This window comes from Microcebus murinus, chromosome 14 (assembly GCF_040939455.1).
Source record: "Microcebus murinus isolate Inina chromosome 14, M.murinus_Inina_mat1.0, whole genome shotgun sequence".
Taxonomy (NCBI): domain Eukaryota; kingdom Metazoa; phylum Chordata; class Mammalia; order Primates; family Cheirogaleidae; genus Microcebus; species Microcebus murinus.
This window is the reverse complement of record NC_134117.1, coordinates 36,490,204-36,507,356: the sequence shown is the minus strand read 5'-3', so window position 1 is coordinate 36,507,356 and position 17,153 is coordinate 36,490,204. Positions and strand designations below refer to the sequence as shown.

The window sequence follows — 17,153 nt, the reverse complement described above, 5'->3', positions numbered from 1 at the left end:
CATTCCAGAACTCGGAGGACACCCTGGAACAAGAGACTGCACCTGGCTCCACGTGCTTTCAGCATTTACTCATTCAGTCTACAACCTGAGCACCTACAACATGCCCACTAACATGTGGAAAACACCCACTCTATAGGTCTTCCTGAACAAAAGCCAACCAATTCTGGGGCTCAAAGCTTCACACACCTCAAGAGAGGTACAAGAGGAATGTGATGAGTATTAACAAAAGCAGTCATCGTAACAGCTAACATTTAGACAAGTGGTTACCTTGCCAGGTATTCAGTGCATTACAAATGTTTACTTATACAGTCCCCACAACAACTCTATAAGGTAGAGTTGGGGGGGAACTGAGGCACAGGTCTGCATAGCTCCTAAATGGCGAAACTGAGATTTGAGCCCAGGCCCTCTAGCTCACGTCAGTGCTCTTAACCACTGCACTGGAAGACAGAAAGGCCAGGCGTGGTGGCTCACACCTGTAATCCTAGCACTCTGGGAGGCCAAGGTGGGAAGATCGCTCAAGGTCAGGAGTTCAAAACCAGCCTGAGCAAGAGCAAGAACCAACCCCATCTCTACTAAAAAATAGAAAAATATTATCTGGACAATTAAAAATATATACATAAAAAATTAGCCGGGCATGGTGGCGCATGCCTGTAGTCCCAGCTACTTCGGAGGCTGAGGCAGAAGGACTGCTTGAGCCCAGGAGTTTGAGGTTGCCGTGAGCTAGGCTGATGCCACGGCACTCAAGCTGGGGCAACAGAGCCAGACTCTGTCTCAAAAAAAAAAAAAAGACAGAAAGCTACTGCTTATCTAGGTATCCACTAGCCATTTATCACTGATTTTACAGCACTAATTTTAAGACACTTAAGTTTAGGCACAAACCTACCATGGTGGGGTTCAATACAGGGCCCTCACCAGAAATGCTAATTAATTATTCTTGGTTCCTCCAGCCTCTTCTCTCCTCCCTAATCTAGTTTCACCCAAGTCAAACCAAACTCTCACAGTGCAGGATTTCTCACAACTCCCCTGGTACTGCACCACTTAATCCCTAATTATATACCATCTGTCACATAGAGTTTTCTAATTGTCCCTTGTATATTAGCTTTTTCTTCCCTACTGGACTGTAAAATTCTTTGGAAATATACATACTTTCTGTGAAATCCAACAAAACTAGGCAGCAGCATGATCTTGCATATGTAGACTCAGAGTGTTACATGTTATTTGATTAGCTTATTCACTCTGCTTTCCTGACACTTCTTGGTAATCAACTCTTAGAAACAGATAAAAATATAAAGTTTATGTTATTTAAAGCAAGCCTTAGGGGAGGTATTCCACCAACATTCAAAGAGCAGCAACTCTGTTTCAAGATCTGTACTCCAACCCCTTCAGCCGCCTAGCAGGGGAGAGTGTTGTCATGTGTTTGAGGAAGGAGGAACCTAGGCTGCCAGTGGTGAGTGACTTAACCAATGTCACTTAAGGTTGGCAAATGAAGAAAGATTTCAAAAGATCTGTTCCTAAAGCCCCTACACTGCCTACCTCTAAGGTGGGGACTAAGGGACCTAGACTCAAATTCTCTTCAAAGCAACAAATCGCATTTGTAAAAAATGTTAAAGTGACAGAAAATGTTAAACCCTATTAAAAAGTCATTTTAAAAAGAATGAAATGATGACCATGTTCATGGAAAGAATTATAATATTAAGATAGAAAAGGTCACTTCTCCCACATTCAATGCCCATCACACTTTCTAGACTCTGTTGAGAACTTTACAAGCATTCCAAAATGTGTATGCAAGAACAAAGATCTACAAATAACCAAGTCAATACTTTCTCAATCTCAAAAGGAAAGGAAAAAAATAAATAAATAACCAAGTCAAGGTCTAAAGAAAAACAAAACAGGGGCTCACCCTGCCATATAAAACACACTACAAAGCTATAATTTAAAAAATGATAATTTGACATAGAAACAGACAGATAACTGGAATAGAATTGACAACTATAACATAGCCCCTTCCCCAAGAATCTCAAAAACAGTATGTTGAGTTTAATGGCAACAGAGTTTCAGTTTGGGGTGATAAAAAAGTTCTGGAGACAAGCAGTGGTGATAACAAAGTGAATGTACTTCACGCCACTCAATTATATACTTAAAAATGGTTAAATGGTAAGTTTTATGATATGTATATTTTATCACAATTTTTTTAACAAAATTTTAAATCGGTATGTTGAATTAAAGGAGCCAGACACATATAAAATTCTAGAAAATGCAAACTAATCTATAGTGACAGAAAGCAGATCAGTGGTTGCCTGAGTCTGGGGACAGAGGGAGAGATGGGCTGCAACGGGGCCCAAGGGAAGTTTGGGAGTGACAGAAAGGCTCTCTACCTTGACTGTGCTGGTTTCACAGGAATGTACATCTGTCAAAAGCAATCAAACCGTACACTTTAAAGGGATTCAGGTTTCCTATGTAAATTATAACTCCTAATGAAATTGAGAAAATAAACTCGTGTTTGTGGGAACCTGACATATGGTTAAAGTTGCTCCATAAAAAATACGAGGAGAAGAGTACACTGTTTAATGTATGATTTGGGAAAACTGTCTCACAAAATGGAAAAGAAAAAAAAAAAAGCTGGATATCTTCCTTATGCCATATAAAACAAACCTCAGAGAGATTTAAGCCCTCAATGTAAAAGGTAAAACTGAAAAGCTGACTGAATATAGAATATCTTTGTAATCATGGGGTAAGGAAGACCATCTTTAGTAGACTCCTAAAGTGCAACCCAAGGCAAAAATTAATGGCTTGGGGCTACATCAAAACTAATATCTTCTGAAAGTTACCATTGACAAAGTTATTAGACAGATGACAGGATGGTATTAACACATAGAATATGCACGAAACATCTACAAATCAACTCATTAGAAAAGCAGAGTAAGGTTAGTCAAAGAAATTGTAATAGATAACAAATATAAGGACTCGAATTCACTAAGAAATCACATAAATCACATTAAAACAATGAGATCCCACTTTGTAGCCACCAAATTTTGGTAAAATTGAGAAGCCAGTTAATATCAAACATTAGCAACAATGTGGGGTATCAGGAACCCTCATGCACTGACATGGGGGCATAAACCAGCTCAGCAACTCTGGAGAGTCATTTGGCAGTACTCAGGAAAACCAGCTATGTTTGTACTCTATTACCCAGCCATCCCACCCCGGGTATATACCCTTAGAGCAGAGCAGTAGTTCTCAAATTTTCCCATGCATCAGAATCTGCAGGCTGGGCATGTTAAAACACAGTTTATGGGGTCCTTCTCCAGAGTTTCTGATTCAGAAAGTCTAGCTTGGGGCCCAAGAATCTGCATTTCTAAAAAGTTCCCAGGTGATGCAGATGATGCTGGGAATGGACCACACTTTGAAACTCACTACCCTAGAAACATGCTCACATAGATCATTAAGAAAATGCATAAAGGATGTTTATCACAGCTGTGCTTGCAGCAGCAAGAGTGGAGGTGAGTTAAGCATCCATCACTAGGAAAATGGAAAACTAAAAGCAGTGGACACATAACAGACCAGCCCTACAATTCGGCAGTCATGGATAAATCCCCACTAACATGGATCTTACAAACAAAATGTTGAGGTTCTTTTGACTTTCATGAATGTCTGCAAATTTCCATAATAAAAATGTTAATGTTGAATGAAAAAGAAACAGAATGAAATTTGCAGCACAGTACCATTTATGTAAATTAAAAGCACTCACAAATTAAGTCAACATCTTTAACAAGGATACATACATACCCGAAAACATATCCAACACATGTGAGAAGGCTTTTCTGGCAGAAAGCAGAATGGAGTAGGAATGAAGGAGAAAAAAATAAAATATGCAAGGGGCTTTTGCACAGTTAAAGGATTCTGTGCTAAGAACAGAGGAATGTTAACTATCGGCACCAGCAGTCTAAAAGGCAAAAACCACCCAAGTTCTCTAAATTCCCACTCACCTTCATTTACACACAACAGTCCCTTCAGTAAAGCCCCCCCGTAGCTTTGCACCATGAAGGGGGCAGATCAGCTTGTCATTAACAGTTGAAGGGAATCTCTTTGAAATACAAGCTTGGGGTGATTTCAGGCCCCCAGAATCCAACCAGCTACTAGGCCCTAGATTTTCCCTCTTTGACATATTAGTTTAAAAAGAAGTAGGAGTTCTTAGCTTTTGAGCAAGAGTATATGTCTCTACATCCCTCTGTGTCTCTCTCTTCTGTTTGTGTATGTGTTGATTTGTGTCTATGGATCTGAGTGTGTCCCTCTGATTTTGTGTAGGTTTATGTATGTGGTGTGTTTATTTGTGGAGATAAAGTGGACCAGTGAGAAGAGCAAAGCATTCCAGCAGAAACTGAGCTATACTTGTTCATCAGCCATTCAATTCGGGTTTTACTAAAACCAAAAGTCAGTTATAAAACCAAGCTATCTCCCCTCCCCCACATCCAATGCTGCCTCCCAACTCCTACATCCAAGTTGGCTGATCCAAAATAAAGTCCTCTTGTGATTGGGTAGTTTAATTAAGGTGACAAACTACAGGGAAGCTCTTGGAGATGACAAATAACCACTTGTCTTCCTGACCAAGAGCCTTTAACAGAAAAGCTAAAAATCTTTAAGACCAGGCATACTATAAAAATTTCTTCCAGAAGAGACTGTTGTGGCTTAGCTACCACTCAGAAAAGACAAAGCCTCTATAATCTGCTATGCCCCCACAAGGGCACATTGGCCACAGCTCTTTCCAAAAGCCACTGAAAAGTTTGCCATATGAAGTGATAGGAAAATGCACCGGTCAATCAGAAAATAAAAATCACCATTGATTGAATTTATGTGAGAAAATGCAACAGATCCTTCTGGCAGTTAAATAAGCCAGTCCAAACCAAGAAACTACATCTTTAGGGCAAGAAGAACAGCTGAATAGCTAAACGAATGGAGGAAGGCACAGAATAGTGACCACAAAGGGCAGAATGAAGTGACCGCACACTCATGCCTCCCTGCCAAAGACTTGGGGGCATTGACCCCTCTATGAAAACAATCCACAAGTTTTATTCCCAAAACATTGTTTGATCTTTTCTACAGCAGCACTTTTCATTGGATGATAAAGGATTAGGAATCTTACTGTTTTATTGAAATGTATAAAATGAAGTTCTATAAATTAAAGCATATTTGATGTGCAACGGGAGCACTTTTCCTTTTTTAATAAAATACTGATGGCTATACTCAGGAGTCCCTTAGATACTCATGAGATACGTTAGCAAAGCATGCCTATTTTTCTAGCTGAAGTGCAGGATCTGCCACAAGTTGAAAGTTAAGGGATTTAACCAGAAAAGGAAAAGAATTGAGTTTTCAAGCTAAAATTGAATGTCTATGGTCAACACAGGCAATTATGTCTTATGAAAACATGAAGTTCTTTAACTGTCAAACATAACAGGCATTGATGTGTATATCTGATTCTAACAGTATTGAAGGGAAACCCCCATTTACAGACTTCAAAATAGACGAAGCAACTGTATAGGGCTTTTAAAAAATAGATGAGGAACATGGCGAATATTGAAAAGCTCTTCTGTTACGAAGACTTTAAATCGACTGAATAGACATTTATTGTGTATTACAAGTTAGACACTGTGCTAGATGCTAGGGATCCTCCAGCGAATAAGACGACACTGTTTCAATGACTCTGTCCCTTTAATGTCAGTTTAATCTATCCCTTGAGTTCATTTCTTTAAAAAAAATTTTTTCTAGATATTTGAAATAGCTCACTATCAGCACTGAAAGAGCTGAAGAAATATATCTTACTATTTTACTAAAACCATAACTCTGTAGTGTTTGAAGCAGAAGTAGAAGGAAAAGACTACTTCACTGCTTTACATACAGCTAGCTATCCCTTTCTGCAGAATAGCTACTTACTCTCACTGGTAGCAGCTGCCACTCCCTGCTACCCAGCAAGTCACAGAGACAGAAACTCAACAATATGCTACATAGCTTAAGAGAAGCAGTAAGGAAACTCAAAAAAACAGGGCCTCCAGACCTGCACAGGAAACAAGATAAGGAAAGTGAGCTGCTGCAGGCAGAAGGCAGCTCCTGGAGGTTCCCCCAAAGCTGGCACCTCCGACAACAGGCACAGGCTGCTGCTTGCTTCCTTGCTTGGCCAAGGCATGTCTTCAGAGCTGGAAGGCTGCCACCTGCTGAATCACCAAACATCCCTGGGCTTCCCTTGGAGCACTGACCAGACAGGCACCCAACCCCCGCCTAGCTTCTCCCGTGGACATCTTACACTCGGACCAATGAAACGCCCAGCCCTCTCCCGTGCTGCACAGGCCAAAACATCCTCCAACCCCGCTCCGTCTGGGCAGGGGAGGCAACTCCCATCGCACTTCTACGTCACCAGTCCCACTCCTCTCCTTTGGCCCACTGGATGTTCAACCCCCAGCGCCCAGAAGCGTGGGGAGTTCACGGCACACCAAAACAGGCATTCACCACTTCCACATCCAGGCAGCCAACCAGAAACACCCCCAAATCTGAAAGCAAAATAACCTGTCCAAACGGCTTTAAAGGTCCAGGAAGGTAAATGTCAAGGGAGCTAAAATAACAGGCCCCGTAGCACAGAAAATAAACTTCCCTTTCAGAAAGCAGCCTTCGCCCTCGGTTTCATAAGCGTGTACTGCTTGAGTCTGTACTGTTTGAAGGTGAAAAGAAACATCTGAGAAGCACCTGCCCGGATTCTCTTAGCTCGCCCAGGCCACGGCAACCCTCATCCCGATCTTCACTTCGCGACACCCAAGGGAGAAACAAGCGTAAACCAGAACGCGCCTGGCTGAATCCGTTAGCTGGACACAGGGCACCCTACCGGGCCCAAGAGAGGAAGCCACAAGCCCGAGTTGGGGTTCAGACGGTGGGAGAGGCAGCCGCGAGAGCTGCCCTCGCGGCTTTGCCCTTGACAAGCCGCCTGGGACTCGCGCAGACCCCTCACTCTCGGAAGAGCCACGTCCCGGAGGGGCGGTCCCGCTCTGGGCGGCGCCAATGGCCCCTTCAGGCCTCACCCCAACACCCCGCCCGGCGGGGACAGCCCCGCGGGGTCTTAGAGCCGCCCGGTGGGGCTGGGGGCTGTTACCCGGCCCGGAGAGGAGGCGCTCTCTCCTAAGGGAAGGGCGTCCCACCTGTTATATCGTCGAGGGGCATCCAGAGGCCGCGGAGGGGGATCCCGAAAGCGGGGGCGCCTGGCCGGCTGCAATCTGGCCCCGAGGTACCAACTGTCACGCCGCCGCCTGGGCCGTAGGGGTGGGGCCGCGATTTGGGGTCAGCCCCTGCAGGTCTCCGGACCCCGGGCGGGCCACTGCCCGAAGGCTCCTCGCCGGCCGATCGCCCCAATCCGACCCCGGGCAGCCTTCCAGCCCGAACGCAGCACCTCTGAAAAGGTGCCCACTGACGCCCCCTCCTTCCTCCCAGCCCCAACTTGGCCGGGGAGCCCCGCCGGCGGCCCGCCCCCTCCGAGCCGGGATCCCGGCGGCCGGACCGCCCCCCGCGCCCACCCCAGGGAGCGGCAGCGCTGGGGCAGTGCCCGCCAGGTACGCGCGCGGCTCCGCGCGGGCTGCGCTCACGCCCCCTCGCCCCGGGGCCGCCCGCCCGCCCCGCTCCCCGGCGTCAGGCCGGGCGCAAGAGACGGGCGTCCCGTCGGCCCCCCGCGACCGCGAAGCCAGCTCTCTGCCCCCGCCCCACGACTCACTTGCTCCGGAGTGGCGGCAGCCGCCGGAATTCCGCTCGCCGAGCCCCCCGCCGCGGAATGAAATCCGGGGCAGAGCAGCGTCGGGGCTCCACACCCCGATCGCGCTGTCTGGCCGGCCCTCCAGGCGCGAGGGGAGAGCAGCCTGCCCCGCCGGCCCTTCCCGCTCCCGTCCTGCCCGCCGCCCGCCGCCGCCGCCTCGCTGGTGCGAACGCTTCCGACTTGCCACCGCGAGCTCCCGGGCTGCCGAGCATGCCCAGTCCGCGGCCCGAGCCGGCCCGGCTTCCCGCGCGACGGAGTCCGCTCCTCCGGGTGTTCGCGGCGGCCGGGGGGAGGGCCGGGCTGGCCGGGCGGGGTCTGCGGGGCGCTTATCCCGGGACCGAGCGGGACGCGGGCTCGCTGCGCACGAGCGGCAGTCGGGGCTTGGACCCCTTTGGTTACTTTCAAGTGCTGGGAAACTGGGGAGGCGGGCGCTTTCCCCAGCGACGAGGAAGGCCCAGCTAGCGCGCCTTTAGGGGCCGCTAAGTCCGGGCGGACGGGCGCTGGGTTTACGGTAGGAGCGGCCAACCACTCGGGCAGAGCCGGCGAGCCGAGCCGCTGGGGCTGGTCGGAAGGCAGGGGTCGCGAACTCAGCCTTCGGGAGGCCGGGCGCGGGGTGCGAGTTTGCTGACTACTCTGGGAGTCTCTCGCCCCACCAAGCCCCAGGGCTCCGACACTTAGGATTAACTCCTGATTGACCGTGCGTAAAATAGGCGCACCTCAGACTGTGCGGCCCGTTTTCAAACCTCAACCATAGACCCCTATCTTCCCCACACACACACAAAATAATAAACCCGCCTGCGCCACAAACCCCGCGACGCCCAGAAACGCGGGGGAGGCCCGAGGGGCGTGAAGTGGGGAGAAGACTCGGCCGCGTCAGCGCCGCCCCGCCCCTGCCGGCCGCACCCGCGCCGCCCCAGGAGCAGCGGCGAAAACCCGGAGAGCGGCGGCGCCCGGGCGGGAGCCCCGCGCATGCCCAGTAGCCCGACCTGGTGCGGGTCGCCCGAAGGAAGGTTTTTCCTCAGCTCCGGGAGTGAAACCCCAGCTCCTGGGATAGAGGCGGACACCGAGAAAAGCTGAGCTGGCCTTCCGCCCCGGCGCGCTCCCTCCGCGGCCGGCCCGCACCGCACCTCCGTGGCCGAGAGGCAGCCCCGGACTGTGGCTCCCGCGGGGTACGGCACTCGGCGAGCGGGGGAGGGGGCGTGCGGCGGTATCGGCGTGACACGTGACTGTCCGCGGCGCTCTGGGCAGCCATCTTCCGCCCGGCCATCGGGCCGCGGGCGATCGCCACGGACCCGGGAGCCGGCGGGACGCGAACCGAGCGCCCTCTTCCCCCGCCACGCCCTCCCGCCAGGCTCCGGCCTCCGCTCCGCACCTGCCTCCGCCTAGCCCTGGGGTGCCGGGATCGCAGCGCCGACCCCCGGCTTGCCTGGAGGACGGGCTCTCGCGCCGGCCAGAAGCAGACAGCTGCGAGATCCAGAGAGCCGAACTCCGGTGGTGGACGGTCTCCGCTTTTCCCCAGAGGCGGAAGTTGGAGAGCGGGGTTCCCCTCTGTAAGGCGGTGATGCTGCTGCTCCAGCTGCCTCCCTGTTCTAATCTAGTCCCTGCACAGGAGGCGACGCGTTTTGGCAGGGACACCCGAACAGAGGCCGGCGTTCTTCCCTGCGGTGCAACACCCCGCGGGCCCTGCTGGTGGGCAGCTGGGTGGTGTTAGGAGTGACCATTTATTGAGCTGCTGCCTCGAGTCACTTCGGGGTCCCTGTTTCAGCAGCAGCCGCGTCTCCATCGTCTGAGAATTAGAAATGCAAATTTTCGGCCCTTCGTAGACCTAACAGATTCAAGCTCTATGCGTGAGGTCCTGCAATCTGGTTTACAAGCCTTCCAGGTGGTTCTCATGGGCGCCTGTTTATGTCAGCTAAACCTTACAGCGATCCATTTTAATAAGTGAGGCATTGGAAATTTACGTAGTTTGCCCAAAGCACAGTGAGAAGTCAAGGATTCAAACAGAGGCAGTGTGCTCTGGTGCCGACGTTTTGTTAACGCCCTGCACTCCGACTTCTCTGGTTTCCTCCTCCCTAGGACACTATCCTGCTCTTCTCAGGAAGATTAGGAAAGTACATTTGTCACGTACGTTTGTCACGTATGGCTTTAAAATAGCAACTAAATTCAATTGAACTACATGTTTTGTCTACTGAGGGCAAAGCTCTGTGAGTCTTAGTAGCCCTACTGGGTATTTTCCAGTCAGTTAGTACCTGAGAGGTGAAAGGGAAGGCTTGCTTTCTTGCGGTGTAAATTTTTTCAAACTAAGGAAGTGCCAGAAAACTGGCTGGTTTCTCTCCAGTGCTACTTATGCAGAATGTGCTGTGAGCTTTGTACTTCCTGAAAATAAGGTCCAATTAAGCATCTGGTGTTTGATTTACTTTAAAATGTCCCCCCAAATGTAAAGATGACTAAATTTACATGAATTTTAAAATACTAACAGTTCTTGAATGTAAGTGGTGTGTCTAGGGTTCTCACTATAATTTTTTTCTAATTTTCTGTATGTTTTAAATGTTTCACAATAAAAAGCTTTTTCAGTTGTTTTCTATGAGTAGTTTTAAGATGATGTATATATAGCACATGGAAGAAAGCAGGGTATAAAAGTTTTTCCACTTCGATTTCAATTTTCTAAAACAATTCAGAGAGAAAAAGTCATAGATGAATACACTGTACATAAAAATACAGCCATAAATAAATACAGGAAAAAATGTAAAGAGAAATCACAAAAGCAATAAAAGAAAATTCTGAGTAAAGTGATTATAAGACACACAAAGAGTTGGCTCTCCTTGAAATTAAATTTAGTTATAGTCCTTAAGTCAATACCACTTGCAATAAAAAAATTACTGATTAAAAATAATTCTCCCCCTAGTCCACCCAATCCTAAGGAATGTTAACAGTGCATTTCTCATCAAAATTTTAACAAGCATCATATTGTCTGATTGTAAAATTTTAGGATTCTCAAGAATATCATGAATTACATTGCTGTCAAGACAACTAAGAAACAAAAATGAATCACCTTCAAACCACAGTCTGTCATTAAAAATCATGTTAAAAATAATACTAAGAGCAAATACTGAGGTGAACACTGCACATGCCAAGACAGCTATTCTGAAGTAGGTGGTTTGGTTCCAAATGAATTAATCTTGTATCATTAGTGGGTAATCTACCTGATTAAAAATGTGGTGGTTATATTGAGTTGACCTGTAAGTAGTAGCCATCATTCACCAACCTGTAGTCAATGTTCAATTGCTCAGGGAGCAAGGAGGCTTCTTTATATGTCCAAGAAAATTTGTCTCAGTGGAAGGAAGACTCTGAATTCAGCCACATACCCTGAGTGGCAGTAGCAAGACCTCAGAAGCCCTATTTAGACCTTTAAACTAATCTAGGCAACCCGCAACCGGGGTTCCAACCCAAGGCTGACCAGCAAAGCCAACTACAGACAAAAAAAGTGGTTCCAAGTATTTGCGTAAAGGCTTAGATCTGATAGTACTCAACCCTCTGTGCTCATTCTTACATCTCTGGCTTCAATAACTGCTTGGCTTCCATTGGTCAACAAAAAAGCTGGAATTTATTTGAAGATACTGGGATAGATCACAGATGTAGCTAAGGCTTAGGATGAGATCAGAGCCAGGAATCGTATATTGACAGAAACGGAGAAAGTCTCGCTCTGTCTCCTCTGAATTTCTATTTATTCTCTCCCTTTGCAGGCTGGCTTTTTTTGCCTCCAGTTCCCAACTACTTGAGCGCTCCCAGGTTTATAACTCTTCCAGAGAATAGCGGGAACGACTTTACCTATAGTCATTAACCATTTTGTCTAGTTGAATCCTATTTTCCCAGATTCCCATTATCCACTTAAACTATTCCTACTAATATTTCAAAGTTCATCTCCAATTCCACCCTTTTCATAAAAGGTGTCTGTTTTCTAGGACACAGAAGCCTCCTATACACACATTCTGGCTCTTGATTATATTATATATTTCACGGTTCTCTGCATGTTTCTTGCAGGTAAGTCTTGATTCTCCACCTACATGTTAAATGTTATATCAAGGATATGTATTTATCTTTCATCCTTCAGAGTACCTAGCATGGGACTTGGTACCAAGTAGCCCATAGTAAATAGTTATTGAACTGTAATTTATGATTTTCTTTTCTACTTTTTGCTTTGCTGTGTTTTTGTTTAAAAAGGGTAAACCACTAGAAATGGAAAGGTCCTTCTCTAATTAGCAACCACCCTTCACAATCTACCATGTACATCTAAAACATATTTTCAAACTAGACACTTAGGACTAGGTACTAACCAGGATTTGGTGAATCAATGCCAAAAGCAGAACTCTGCCCTGGCTGACAGACATGGTACCATTGTCAAGACTTGTAATTTACTCCTGGCTCTTCAAATAGTCAATGTGTAACTCCAGGCAAAATTTAATTATCTCCTCTTAAAATAGGAATAATATAAACCACCCCTTCTTTGTTTCCCATGGGTATCATGAGAATTAATTAGGTCTTTAATATGAATATATATCTATAAAATGTTTTATAGCTAATTAGAGGTAAACATAATGAAAACATGAGATATTGTCCAATGTATTATGAATGTTTATTGTTGTTGGCCTTCAAAATACAAGTATTATAGCAACAGCAGTAGTACACAAAATAATGAATTCATGTTGAGTTAGCATCTCCTCCAACTACCATGTGCAAACAAGTGCTGGGTGGCCAGAACTAACTGGAAGATTGAGACAAAAAAATATGTCTCCCACACTAAAGGAGAAGAGATTTACATAGTATGATAACCTGAATTTCCAGATTCCTGCATGAACTCTTCAAAGGCTTCAAATCTAGAGAGAACAGAAGCATCTGAAGCATCTGTTACTTTTCCAGGAACCTCAACAGTACCTTCCCTGTTTTGTAAGATTTTGAAGGAGCACACCAAAATTCTTCCATCTGTTCTTTTACAGTACAGTAGATAGGAGACATTCTCTTTCCCTCATTTATACCTGGAAGAATAAGACACCCACACACTCCAAAACAAGTCTGGAATAATTTTTTTTTTTTTTTTTTTTGAGACAGAGTCTCACTTTGTTGCCTAGGCTAGAGTGCCATGGTGTCAGCCTACCTCACAGCAACCTCAAACTCCTGGGCTCAAGCGATCCTTCTGCCTCAGCCTCCCGAGTAGCTGGGACTACAAGCATGCACCACCATGCCCGGCTAATTTTTTCTATATATTTTTAGTTGTCCAGCTAATTTCTTTCTATTTTTAGTAGAAATGAGGTCTCGCTCTTGCTCAAGCTGGTTTCAAACTCCTGACCTTGAGTGATCCGCCTGCCTCAGCCTCCCAGAGTGCTAGGATTACAGGCATGAGATGTCTAGAATAATTTGATGAAAAATTTGTTAAATCCTCTGCCATCTAAACCAAGGTTTCTCAACCTCAGCTCTGTAGACATGTGGGCCAGATAATTCTTTGTTGTAAGGGGATTGTCCTGTGCATCATAGGATATTTAGCGACATTCCTGCCCTCAACAAATTAGATTCCAGTAGCACCCCCTAATTCTGACAGCTAAAAATATTTCCAGACATTGCCAAATATCTCCTAGCAGAAGGGAATCACCCTCAGTTAAGAACAAAAGTCAGGAAGAGCAGTAGGTAACTGAATCAAAAAGAAACTGGGATCTTAAATTGATCAAGCATCCTTCTTTGAAGTCACTTGGCATTTTTATTTTATTTTATTTTATTTTATTTTATTTTATTTTATTTTATTTTATTTTATTTTATTTTATTTTATTTTTTTGAGACAGAGTCTTGCTTTGTTGCCCAGGCTAGAGTGAGTGCCGTGGCGTCAGCCTAGCTCACAGCAACCTCAAACTCCTGGGCTCAAGCCATCCTCCTGCCTCAGGCTCCCGAGTAGCTGGGACTACAGGCATGCGCCACCATGCCTAGCTAATTTTTTCTATATATATTAGTTGCCCAATTAATTTCTTTCTATTTATAGTAGAGATGGGGTCTCGCTCTTGCTCAGGCTGGTTTCGAACTCCTAACCTCGAGCAATCCTCCCGCCTCTAGAGTGCTAGGATTATAGGCGTGAGCCACCGCGCCCGGCCAACTTGGCATTTTTATATAGTGTATTTATATCTTAGGTATCCATATTGCATCAATTCAGCCAATGTTTGTTGAGCTCTCTCAGTGGACAAGACATGAGATCAAGTAAGTACTTCTGTAAATCCATAAAACAGAAAAAGTCAGGGTAACGTCCCAGTTGTTCACAGCAGCCATATACATCACTCCCATCCCTGATCAAGGTTATCAAATATTGCTTGGGGCATAGTTATAGTGAAAAATTATTCATTATTTACCTGAAACTCAAATTTAAATGGGTATCTTGTGTTTTTGTTTAATTAAATCTGGCAACCCTACGCTGATTGACTCAAGGTTTTATCGCTGTCTTTAGTTCTGGCTCCATGTACTTTATATCTTGACTTCATAAAAAATAATAAAGAAGAGGTTTTTTGGGATTTTTTTAAGTGCTGAGAATGAATGATACAACTAAATTCAAGGATAAATTTCCTTTGAAAAATGTTTATTTTCCTTCTGAAAATTGTGGTAAACTCCTTATAATCCATTCAAAGCCCGATGGGATTAATTGCCTGGTTAATCCTGCCTGTTTTTTTTCTTTTTCAAAACACTTCTGATGCTCATGGACTATTTAGCATTTACACAGCAAATGATGTTTTCTAGTATTCTTGTTGGGTTAGTCAGCATTGTGGAAAGACATGAGGAGACTCACACACATTTCTTGTAACCTCATAGGCAGAAAAAAAGCAACTGAAGCACAAACTAGCTTTACTTTTGCTCAACTCACCTTCCCAATTCTCCATCATGTCATCTGGGAACTTCGAAATGCAGATCCTTACAACCCACCCCAGATCCACTGAATCAGAAACTCTGGGGGTGGGTTCCAGCAACCAGTATTTTAACAAGCCTTCCTGGTAATTCTGATGCGTGTTCAAGTTTGAGAACCACTGCTTCAGAGCCCTGGTTCTCGACCCTAGCTACAGAGGGAAAACATCTGGGGAGTTTTTAAAATACTGATGCCTGGATCCTACTCCAAGGGCTTCTGATTTAAGTGGTATGGGGTGCAGCCCTGGCATGAAAATTTTTAAGGGCTCCCCAGTGAGAACCACTACTCTGCAGAATTTATTCTCAAATGCCAAAGGAAAGAGAAACTCTTGATATTGCGAATATAGTGCTGTCTACTCCTAGCCTACATCAACCTCACACGAAGGCAGAATGGACAAGCATTACATGTTTTAATTTGAAGAATACCAAAGGCCATCAAACCAGATATACGGTCTCTTCCTCAAATCCCTTAATCTACTCCTTAAGGGCCTACTAGAGTCAGTATGATGTAACAGAAAGAGAAAAATCATTTCCTTGGGCATTTCCTTTGGGCAGACCCTGCCCAAATGTCATTAACCTCTCTGGGCCTCATTTCTCACATCTAGCACTGAGGATGATATTGACTCTACACAGGGTTTTGGGAATGATGAAAAGAGACCAGGTAAGTGAAGAAAGCAGGGAGATCAATAATCAGTAATCACCTCTGGACCTGAAGGAGCTTTGTCCTGTTGAAATGAGGAAGAGAAGAGAGAAATTTAAAAAGACAAGACTCAGTAAATTCACAAATTTCAATGTGTCTTTCTATAATTATTTACATCATTTTCTCTTTTAACCGCCTCACTTGTGTGTGTGTGCCCCTACTCCCACCCATCCCATCATTTTTCCTATTTTCACTCATATGTTGGTGACCCATCTGTGTTTTTGGCTAAGCTATTTCAATGGCACTAAAAGTGGCAGTTTAAAGGACCAATAGTTACACACTTCTGGAATATTCCTGGGGCTATAACAAGGTTCACAGGACAGGGCTTTTTTTTAACATGCCTGTCTGGCAGGTCAATTATTTTAAGCTCCTTGTTTATCTCATGATGAATCTTAAAGGTTTCCCTATGAGCTATCCTCACTAATACTAGGCTGCCCTTCCTGTCTATGCACATTAAATGGAACAATTCTCTACATGACTTCTTAATCTATTAGGAATATTAGAGAAGCATGTGTGAGATACGGACACCTGAGTTACCTGTTGCAACAGGAGATGTTGGTCTCCCTCCCAGGGTATTGCTGAAACCTAAGGGCTTAAACCCTCATCACGTGACCTAAGAGTGCTGGTCATGGTGAGCATCTGAGAGCTGGGAAAGGACATTGGAGAACTTTCTAGGGAAAACTGCCTGGCAAAAATGAAGAAAGCCATATGGGTCATTGGCAGGAACCCTAGCTAAGGTCCCCTGGGTTAGCCCTAGAGCAAACTGCAAGAGTGAAACAGAAATTCCTTCCGTGAAGTACATCGTGAACCAGAAGCCATGGAGCAGGGCCAGAGGCAATAAAGAGAAAGGTCAAGAGGTAGAACCGCAGGGATGAGGGTGCCAAGAAGGGCAGTGAGAGCAATACTCAAGCAACCAGAGAGACAGGAACAGAGCTAGGGACAGGGGAGAAACCACAGTAGCTGGAGAGCAGAGTGGCCAGGCCAGAAAAGCCTCATGGAATCTTGGTTAACTGTATGTTTCTAGTGACTGAGGTCTCTGCTTAATCCCCATATTCTTTTTTATTTCAACCTCTATGGTTGAAAAAATAATTCTAAAATGGATATATTTGTACACTTCTCTTAGCATCCTGCAAGATCCTAAACATAATTATTTTTTCCTAAGTGGGTCAAAGCATGGACTTTGGAATGAGAAGGTGGGTTCAAGTTCCAGCCCTGCTACTTCCTAGCTGTGTGACATTGATCAGATGACTAAACCTCTTGGAGCCTTAGTTTTCTCACATGCAAAATGTGGATAACAATAACTTTTTCCTGGGTTCTGACAATTACTTGATAATTCATATAAAGCACTTAACACGGCACCTGGCACCCTGTGTAAGCGTGCAGTAAGTGTTAGCTATCATTCTAAGACAGCACGTTGAGATCATCTATTTTTCCATCACTGTATATTTCTTTTTCCTTCTCTTCCTTTTCCCTCAAACCTGCCCCCATTCCAGCAGATGGTTTATCCTGTATTCATAGCCTCTGGTGACGGCAGAAAGCCTGCTAGGTTTCCTAACTTTGTTTACAAAAGTTTGAGCCCCAATAGACTGAGATAAGATATCTTAGCTAGGCCGGTGAGGTGGTGGCTCACGCCTGTAATCCTAGTTCTCTGGGAGGCCGAGGCAGGCGGATTGCTCGAGGTCAGGAGTTCGAAACCAGCCTGAGCAAGAGCGGGACCCTGTCTCTACTATAAATAGAAAG

General features: G+C 45.5%; 1 protein-coding gene across 7 annotated transcripts in view; it reads right to left on the bottom strand.

Moving 5' to 3' along the window:
* SGMS1 (sphingomyelin synthase 1) overlaps nucleotides 1–8,925 on the bottom strand; it is a 285,202-nt gene extending 276,277 nt beyond the window's left edge. For 5 of the 7 annotated variants that reach the window (XM_012762875.2, XM_076009998.1, XM_012762872.2 and 2 more), the window contains exon 1: nucleotides 7,745–7,979. The gene's annotated coding sequence lies outside the window, so the exon portion shown is untranslated. Of the gene's footprint in view, nucleotides 1–7,744; nucleotides 7,988–8,769 lie in introns of those variants that run through there. The other 2 variants (XM_012762881.3, XM_012762877.2) reach the window with 2 other exon arrangements.
* Nucleotides 8,926–17,153: the final 8,228 nt, after the last annotated feature.